An 11,045-nucleotide genomic window follows, 5' to 3' on the forward strand; every position below is an offset into this window, starting at 1 on the left:
GGTCTGCCAGAGTCCAGGCAGGCCTATGGGTAGGAAAATCTCTCTATTTGTTAGATTTGGTATTTATGGGGCTCGGTATTTTTTTCACATACCCAAGATAAGTGTCCCAACAGCTCTGACAATAATAAAACTAACATTTAGATCCTTTTTTGTCTATCTTAACTGAATGTGAACTAAGAGGAAAAGTTTGCATGGATGTTATATAGTACTCCTCTTTAAAGCCTAAATCTCTCTGGATCTAAAAGCCCAACCAACACTCTATTGCCTAACACCAAACAACTCTATGACCTGCCTGACCCAAGTGGATATTTGAGTGTGACTCCTGGAATAGCATAATTACAGCAGCAGTAAAGGAAAGTTTATTGAATAACCATGGATGGAATTTGGTAATAGATTAGTACCAGACTGGTAAAATGAAGGAAACATCATAGATGACGCCCAATGATTTTTGGGGGGGGTGACCTGAAAAATGATGGTACTACTGTTAAAAGAAATGATAAAGCAGGGTTATACCAGATATTGCTGTTCTTTTAGTTTTACAAACACTTACTGGGCACATATTATGTGCCAAGCACTATGTTATGAGTTAGTGGTACACAGATGAAAGACAATGGAGGAAGTTCTTTGCCAATTACTCCAGTGTCAAGTACCAGCCTGGCAGTACCAGCAGCAGCATCAGTAGCATACAACACATACCAGGAAGTATGCTTTCTGACCCAAATCCTTTACTAACATTCATCAAAGAACATAAAAACGAGATCTAAAACCATGGCCCACAACAACATGGTAGGATCCTTTTCTACTCTCCAATTTTCTTCCTCCCCCAAAGTTTCCTGAAACTCTTAGTCCCCAAACCCCAATTTCTTAAACCAGAAATGTTTTTGCTGCCTCCTCTTACTCTTGGTTCTTTTTTTATTTTCCTTCACACTTGATGCTCCTGAATCTCCTCCACAGACTGTGACTTCCTCAGGGATGTCATCTAGAATGTCCGTGACTTTTTTCCCTAAGAATCAGCCCACTAAATTTACCCTTTCCAGATCTGTACCTGTTCTCATCATGTGACATCACAAACAACCTAAAATCCTTTCTGCCTTTCTGGAAATGTCAAAATCCTTTTGGAAGGTAGTTAAGGTAAAGAGGCCAAGACAGCACAGACAGAATCCTCTTCAGGGGATATTAGAGAGGTAGGACTGAAAATATTTATACAATTCTATCCAATCATAACTATAAACATAATAATTAAAATATTGAACGTTTACTACATGCAAGGACATATGCAAGACTCTTACATGGACTATTTCATTTGATTTATCAGTTCTTTGAGATAATTACTATTACTATTATTGTTTTAGAAAGAAAGGTACTAAGGCTAGGAGTTGAACATCGCCCAAGGTCACAAAGCAAGAAATAAGTAAAGTCAGAACTGGAACCTGGGTCTGCCTGACTTAGGAACCCTTAACTTTCTTATAAATTGTTTAATCCATAACAATCACATCTTGCCCTTTTCTTCCCATCACCCTCCAAAAATATTTCAAGTATTTTAAACCTTTTTAGTGCAAAATATCAGAAATCTTAAGTTCCTAAAACATCGCTGTATATAAACACACATACATAATGCCAACATGTTGTCAGCACTCAAGTAATATTTGCTCATTTGATTTATAATGAAGAAAACAAAATCATATACCTCCATCCAGTTCTTAGCATCTAAGTCAGTTTTCCCAAACTGTATTCTAGAAAGTATATTATTTCTCCCGCCCCACCCCACCCCCAGGTCATGACATCAATCTAGAGTTCACTCTCTTTCACAGAATCTGTTCAGTTGGTATCTTCTGTTGATTCTTCTTTAAGAATGCTCCTCTCATAAATCTTTTCAGGACTACTATCATGTCTAGCTTATGCCCTCAACATTTTAGACCTTGAAAGACCACAATAGCAACTTAACGTGGATTTCTGTTTTTAGTTTTCCAATTACAATAGATTTGACACAGTACATATTAACTTCACACAAACCTTTCAGTGGCTCACCTTTATCTTTAGACTAAATTCCACATGCTTTTGTTATAATCTGGCCCCTACATCTCTAATCTAATATTCTACTCATCCTCAGATCAAAGAGTAATCTCCGAACTACTATGCTCATTGTTCCCTAAATATATGTTTATATTTCTGTCTCCTAACTGAAACATGAACAATCAATAATACACAAAAATGGGCTTATCCTCACTAACAACTAAATACACATTCCTTTAAAAAATGAAATAAAATTTTATTCCAGCAGATAGGCAAAGACAAAATTTAAAAGGTTTATATCATTTAGGATTAATAAGGGGGTGGGGAAATAGGCACTAATTCATTGACAAGAAAATTACTTCAGTATTTGGAGGGCTATTTCTATAAAAAATTTAAAAGTCATTCCTTATAACTCTATGAACTTGTGCTATATATACACAAGTAGACAAAATATATATATACAAATTTATTTACTGGATATTGTTGTGCTATTAAAAATACTACCTAGGGAACAACCCAATGTCATATAAGAAATAATCAATTAAATAAATTATGATACATCTATATAATGGCATACTGAACTTTTATAAATTACTTATATATATATTTGTATGATTGAGCTATATGTTCTAATGTATGGAAATATATTTACAATATGTCAAGTGCAAAAACAAGTTGTGGCAGTAACATCAATGAGTCTCAAGGAAATTATGCTGAGTTAAAAAAAGGCAATCTCAAAAGGCTAAAAACTGTATCATTCAATTTATAGAACGTTCATGAAATTAAATTATGGAGATAAACAGGTTAGTGATTGCCAGGGATAAAGGATTGAAGGTATAGCTGTATTGCCAGGGGTAAGGGATTGAAGGTATAGCTGTAAAGCAGTAGCAGGAGGGAGCCTTGTGGTGACAGAATAGTTCTGTATCTTAATTGTGGTGGTAACTGCAGGAAGCTACACACGCAGCAGTCCCTCTTACCCACAGGAGAAACATTCCAAGATTCCCAGTGGATACCTGAAACCGTGGATTGTATTGAACTCTATGTGTACTATATTTTTTCCTATAGATATATACCTATGATAAACTTTAATTTATGTTAGGCACAATAAGAGGTTGTCAACAATAATGAATAATAAAATAGAACAATTAAAACAATATGTTGTAATAAAAATTACAGGAATGTGGCCTCTCTCTCATATTACCTTGTACTGTACTCACTCTTCTTCTTCTTGTGATAATATGAGATGATAAAATGCCAAACATATTTCTGAATCTGTAGAGCCATCCTTTACTTGCAGCAGATGGCTTGGGGTCAGTCATTTCAGGGAATCCCTTGCAGAAGTCTTTGTATAGGTTCAGTGCTTCCTGGCTCAACACGTTGCTGTCAGTTTCTGTAACATCTTCCACCCACAAATTTAATACCTTTTCCATTTTAACTAAACAGCACTTACCATGAACTGTGGCTATAGACATTGCAGTTTGAGGTGTGACAGCAAAACTAGCACAAATTTCTTTTTCCTTCTTCACAATTTCACAGATAGATGATCTGTTCTTACATAGCTCTTAGCAACCTCAGCATATGATTGTTTTTCTTTCCTTATTATGTTAAGAACTTTCACTTTTCCACTTAAAGGAACACATTACAGCTTTTCTTTGGTATATCTGAATTGCCAGCATCACTACTCTTGCTCTTTGGGACCATTATGAAGAAAAATAAGCACCATAGTCGATCTGATAACAAAGATGGCAGCTACTATGTGACAAACTGGGATGGTGGTGTATACAGCATGGAGATGCCGCACAAAGGGATGATTCATATCCTGCCTACTTTAGCGCACCATTCATCATGCTACTCAGAATGGTGTGAAATTTAAAACTTATAAAGTATTTATTCCTGGAATTTTCCATTTAATATTATTGGACCTCAGCTGACCACAGGTAACTGAAACCACAGAAAGCAAAAAACTGTAAATAAGGGGTAGGAGGAACAACTGTGTATAAGATTTCATTGACTTATACACACACAAATACATACACACAGAAATGGGTACACATATAACTATAAAATCTAAATAAGCACTACAGATTGTACCAATGTCGATTTCCTAGTTTTAATACTGTACAATAGATCAGGGGTCCCCAACTCCTGGGCCACAGACCCGAAAAGGTCTACAGCTTGTAAGGAACCCAGCCTCACAGCAGGAGGTGAGCAGCAGAGTGAGTGAACCTTCATCTGTATTTGCAGCCGTTCCCAAGTGCTAGAATCACCGTCTCAGCTCCACCTCAGATCATCAATCGTTAGCTTCTCATAGGAGCACTAGTCCCCGGTGCCAAAAAGGTTGGGGACTACTGTGATATTAACACTGGGAAAGGATAAGTGAAGGGTGTATGGGACCTCTCCATACCTAACTTTGCCACTTCTTGTGTATATATAATTATTTCAAAATTAAGAGACTTAAAAAATAGATAGGCATTGTCTCTGCATTCACAGAAAATACAATATAATAGTGAGTGTAAAGATTTTGCAACTCTTAATAGAAGGCTGAATATTTGTTAGTACCTTAAGAAAGGTATAGATGTATAAAGAAAGTTAAAATTTACTAAAACATGGTGACATAATCCTTTAATTTCTTAATAAATCTTTTTATAAACAGAGAAAAATAAAGAATATAAGTTGCATAACAGACATATGGTTTTATCACATAGCACTTAATATATAAATATTTATGTATTAAAACATCAGGGAATGTCCACACCTAAGTTAATAATGGCTACCTCTAGGGAATATATTAGTGAGATCTGGGGACAAGGAGGAGGAATTTTATTTTTTACATTATAAAGTTCCATGTTGTCTAACTTTCTTTTGTATTGGCATGGATTTCTTTTATAATTTAAAATTTATCAAGGGGATAATGAGGAGGAAAAAATTGAAGAAAGAAAGAAGAGAAAGAAGGAATTTCTTCTCCTGAGCTTTGGCTCCTCCCATTTCTTCAAAGCCTATTTTGAGACTTTCTTTCCTACATGATGTCTCAACAGAACTCTGAACTCCAGGGCTATTTTACTTATTGTCTGCACTATGTATGTGAGATTTAGGAAAGTCTTCCTTGAAATACTAGAACTTGGAATATTAGGGTTCTCAAAAAATGTTTATCAGGGTAATATTTGCTAAAAGTAGATTGTTCACAAAATATCTGTACCACATTATCTACATTATAAAAAGAGAATGAAGAAGGTGATAATTTGAAAAACTCAAACTTTAATTAAGTGCTGTAGTTTTAAATTTCTAGGTCAATAAGTCGTTCAGAAGAAAGGAAAAAAAAAATGCAACCTTAAACAATTATTCAGGTTTAAGAAAGGAAGACTTTAGAATTATTTGAACATAACTACTTCCTTTAGAATAGCAACATAAGTTTTAAAAATTATTAAAACGTATATTAACACCTAAAAAGTGATTCTATCCAGCTGTATCAGTCCAGTGCCCATCAGTCCACTGTTGTACCATTTTCTGCAAAAAGCCTGCCCTGCATTCTTATGGTGGCTCCTGTCCTATGCAACAAACATAGAGGAAAGATAATCCAAACTGTATATGCTACTACAGAAAGATAATCCAAACTGTATATGCTACATTCAGACTTCCTGTACCTTTCACTGATGTTAGGGGAAAGACAGGAATTATTTAATGAATATGAAGGCCTGGCAGCAGTACATACCTTCAGGAGCTTCTTGAATATAGACCTACCTACTTTCCATTCTGCATTGATAGTTGTATGGTTGGTGATGGTCTGGAGAGTTGGGTTTTTATTATTCACTTGAAATAACTGGAATAAATGGATATGATATGTCAAAATTCTTTATTGAGGGATAAAATTTAATTTCATAATAATACTAAGAAAAAATTATACTGCATTTTACTATACTTCGATTATAGTATATATACCAGTATCTCAAAAATATGATATAATGTTATCTGACTTAGTAAATTATAGTAGATAGCTAGAAGAGACTTGGTTTTATTCAGATGAAGAATAAAATACAGAAAGGCTTTAGGATTTTCCTCTTGACTTTCCAATGTAAATGTGCCTTGTGCACCACCTAGAGGAAATATTTAAAATTTACATTGAACAATACACTTGTATTGGTTATAGAGACAGACTGAACAATCTCACCATGAGAGCTATAAAACAGAAACTATTTTCACTTGAAATGATTTTCATGTAATCCTATTAGAATATGACTTCTGATCTTATCTAAATAAAGTCAGATGCCAACTGGAATCTAGCAGGAATACTTATACTTGCAATTTTTTCTTGAATATAATTTAAACTCTAATTTCCCTTAGAAAATTGGAAAATCTACAGCTAGATTTTCTTCTAACATTAAACCAAGGTCTAATTATTTAAAATTAAATGTAACACTTGTGTTACCAACGAATAGTTTAAACAATAAAAACAATCTTTCTCTTTTTTATTCTCCATACCAAAAGAAAAATCTGTATTACTGACAGGAAAACTGAAATGTAGATTACAAAAACTTTCAAACCTAAGTGTTTTGTTACAGAGACAGAGACAGACAGAGAGAGAGACTAATTAAACATCATCAATCATTTTTACCAAATACATTTCTGGGCCTCATAGCATTATATAGCAAAGTGAATTAAATTAATAGTAACACAACCTCCTAAGAGTAAACATAATTAACATGTAACTTTGTCTTTATGGCAGATAACTTCTTTTCTAAAAACAATTATTACTTAAAAACACAATTATTTTAAAAATGAAAAGAGGTTCCTTCCTCTTTCTATGCTATACTTAAAGCACTTAATGAGGACTAAAACTAACTCTATGATTCCATCTCTTCTAACTATATGCTCTCTTTTCCTAAGTAGTCTCATTCAAAAATAAAGTCTCAGTTAATACTTATGTGCCATTGACTCCAAATTCATATCGGTAATGCAGATCTTACATCTACATATTCAAAGGCCAACTCAGCATCTCTAGTTTTATATCTCAAGGACATTTCAATCCAGTATGTTCATAGCCATTATGTTTTTCTCCCCAAACGTGGTTCTCTAGCATATCTCCTTTGTTTAGTCTATGGCATCATGAAATTTGAAAGTCATCCTTGAAAACTGCCTCTGTCTCTTTCCAAATCTAATACATTTTCCAGACCACTGATCTGGCTTCTGAATAACTTTCAAATTTGTTCACTTCTGTCCATCTCCATCTCTGCAACCCTAGTTCAAACACCCAACACTTCTGACTTGAGCAAGTGTCATAACCTCCAAACTCATCTCCCTTCACCAATAATGCCCATACTCAATTCACCACACAGCAGCCAGACTAGTCTCTTCACATTACCCTCATCCCCCAAACCCTGTTATATTCTTTCAGTGGCCTCCCAGTGCTCTAACAGATTAAGACTTTAGTCTTGAATCTATCCAAGAAGGCCCATTTCACCAGTCTCATTTGGCCAATACCCGCTTCATTTGTCTCGTCACATTTCCTCTTCCCTTTGACCTCCATGCTGTAAATACCAGAATTCTTTCAGTTCCTGTAAGCAGCATTCTTTTTTTCCAAGTCTGGGACTTTATAAATACTATTGCTTTTTCCTGGAACATTTCTTCCCACCCAATTTTAACCTAATTACCTCATTCTCAGTTATCCCTTGGATCTTAATTCAAATTCACTTTCTCAGGGAATCTGCTCCCTGAGATTAGGAATATTTTGTTTTTGCTTATTGTTATATTTTCGGTACATGGCATAGAGTTAGGAAGAACTTAACAAACACCCTGAATGAGCAAATAAATATATGAATGACAATGACCATTTTTGTCTGTATTCAAGATAAAAGAAAGAGTACCTATGTTTATCTCCTCCCTTTCCCAAGACTCAGTGGATATGACAGTAGAAATACACATAAAAATGGCATAAACCAACAGTGAGAAAAAGAATAGAAAGCAGGAAAATCAACAAATGATTTCAACAAAATTTTTGGAAGACTAAAAGCAGATGATGAACTAGTGACTGATAAAGTAAGGCAAAAAAGATGTTATAAAGTATATACACAGAAAGGGCTATAGTAGAAAGCTAATCTACCCAGTGGATCCAAAGGACTGAGGACTTTGAGAGGAGGGTATATGTGAGGTATGGGTTAAAAATGGAGAGGGTCATTGAAAGATTTCAGAGAAATTGTGGTATCTCCTTCCACACCCACCTCTCTCACCCAGCATTTTTCTCAGTAGGTCCAGCTGCCTAGCATTTACCCTCATCACAAGCCTGGGTGAAAGATACAAAGAAAATGAAAATTAGAGATAGTAGGGGGATGGGGTGGGGGTGGAGGAGGGTAGATGAGAGTGAGAAAGAGAGGGAGGAAGGGAGAAGGAAGGCAGAAAGGAAGGGAGGAAGGGAGGAGACAGGAAAGGATGAAGGAAGGGAAGGAGAAAGGAAGAAAAAGCAGCCATTCTTCTCAATAGAAATTGAATACACTGCTTGGGAAGAAGTAGGGCAGCTTGTGTGGGAGTTGGAACTCTTAGGAGTACCAAATTATAGTGTTTAGCTCCCGACCCACACATCTTAAAACAAAGCTTGCCAGTGCAATAAACACCTTTGACAGAAACTCACTCAGCTCTTCTATATCTTTCTTAAACATAAATGAACAAGCAAGACCCACCAAAATTCTGAGGGAAAAAAACCTGATATTTGAATGAGAAAGGTCAAAATATGCAAACATGATTCCAGGAAAAGCAGAAGTAATTCATTAACAAAGGGATTTAAAAAAAAAAAATACATCTTATAGCACTCTCAAAAATATTCAAGAAAATACTATACCTATTGCATGTATAAAACAAATAAAAAAGAACAGAATTCTATTAAAAATTTAAAATCAGAAAGCATGTGTGTTAAATTAAAATGTCATATTAAAATATGAATAATAAAAATCTTCCAGAATAATAGACCTAAATGATAAGAAATAAGAGAAAATAAAACATAGATGATTACTCCAAGATGTCCATTAGAAAGCGAGAATAGAGATAATACAAAGAATGTGATAATAATAATATATAATGATAATAGAAGAAATCTACAGCTAAAGTCTTTCAGTGAAAGTCTGCAGATTGAAAGAGCCTGTGGTATGTTGGGTTCAATGAATAAAAGAAAGACACACTGAGCTATATCATTGTAAACAATAAAAACAATTAAAAAAACCAATAAAACAATTAAAAAAAATAAAAAAATAGAATATAATTAAATTTTCCAGTATGGAAATAAAAACAAATTATTTAAAAAGTAATAAATCACACACTATCATCAGAATTATCAGCAGTACTAGATGCTAGAAAAGAGTGGAAGATTTTTTTTTTCAAAATTTTGAGAGAAAATGATTTCCCACCTAGGAGACTGTATAGAGCAAAACCATGCACCAAATGTGAGGCAAAAATAAATAAATATTTTCAGATATGTAAGCAATCAGAAAGTTTAGCTTCGATGGTACTTTCTGATGAAATTCTTTTAGGATATACTCCAACTGAAAGAAGGAATTAGCCAAGAAAGAGGCAATGGTGGATTCTACTCAGAAGAACTGTGAAGGAGAGTCTCAGGATGACAGTGAGGCACCCAAGCAGCAAGTCACTCTGGGTAGACCAGGAGGAAGGAGGGCTCCAAGGAGAACCTGGCAGGAAAAACGTCAATGATATCAAAGACTGTATGAGAAGAAGTTTGTACAAAACTTAAAATGTAATAAAGGCAAATGATGCAAGGAAAAAGAAACCAATATGGATAATACAATGCACTCCTTGATGCTGCAGGGAATAATATTTACATAATCATAATAACCATTTACAGTGTCTATTGAATTTCATATTTTAGAATCAACTTATGAACAAATTATGAAAGTATTGTAGTTATAGAGTAGAATGTATGTGGTGTGAAACAATAAAAGTAAAAGTACTGTGACAAAAGGTGGCAAGTGGAAGAGAAATTAGGAGAACTGAAGAGACATCAGGGCTCTTACTCATGTTTTTACAGAGTGGAGTCAAAAGATAACCTCTATAGTCAGAGAAATAAGAAATCGAGATAGTAAAAATTTTATATAGCCTAAGGTAAACTAAAGCTATGGCATAGAAGATAAAATTTTTGATAAAATTATATTGGAAAGCTTGGTAATAATGAGCTATCAATCATAGCAAGAAGTCAATACTATAAAAATATCTAAAACTGATAAATCTAGAAATACATAAGCACATTTTGAAGATATCTTAGAGATTTAGTATGTGACAGCTAAATTAACTTAATCTCATTGTGCCTATTTCCTCATTTGTAAAATGAGAATAGTAGTACACGGTGTTTATTGTGAAAACCAAATGAGTTAATACATGTAAATCTCTTATAATACTGCCTAGTATGTTGAGTGACACATACAAATAAATATATATTTAATGCCTCTTGATGAGTAATACTGGAGATGGGAAAGTGAACCACAGGGCTCTTAATTTTAATTATTTATCTCATTTTTTTTCTTTTAACAAGGATAACTATTATTTTGATAACAAAAAAACTAAATAACTTTTAAAATCATATTTTACCATTAAATAAGGTCAATTCCAAAGCCTAGAGATGCCAAATTTAAAATTATACGACAAATTTTTAAGCTCTCCTATAAAACTAGTAAAAATCTTTTTTTTTACATTCAATATTATTTTATATTAATTGCAGGTGTACAATATAGTGGTTAGACATTTATATAATTTGCAAAGTGATCCCCACCTCCCCGACCCTCAGTGGGGCATTATATATAGTTAATATAATATTATTAACTGTATTTCTTATACTGTACATTACATCTCCATGACTATTCTGTAACTACCAATTTATACTTCTTAATTCCTTTACTATTTTCATTCCTCTCACCAACCCCCTCTCATCCAGTAACCATTAGTTTGTACTCTGTATCTATGAGTCTGTTTTTGTTTTGTTTGTTCATTTATTTTGTTCTTTAGATTCCACACATAAGTGAGATCATATGGTATTTGTCTTT

Source organism: Pteropus alecto, unplaced genomic scaffold (assembly GCF_000325575.1).
Source record: "Pteropus alecto unplaced genomic scaffold, ASM32557v1 scaffold79, whole genome shotgun sequence".
Classification (NCBI taxonomy): domain Eukaryota; kingdom Metazoa; phylum Chordata; class Mammalia; order Chiroptera; family Pteropodidae; genus Pteropus; species Pteropus alecto.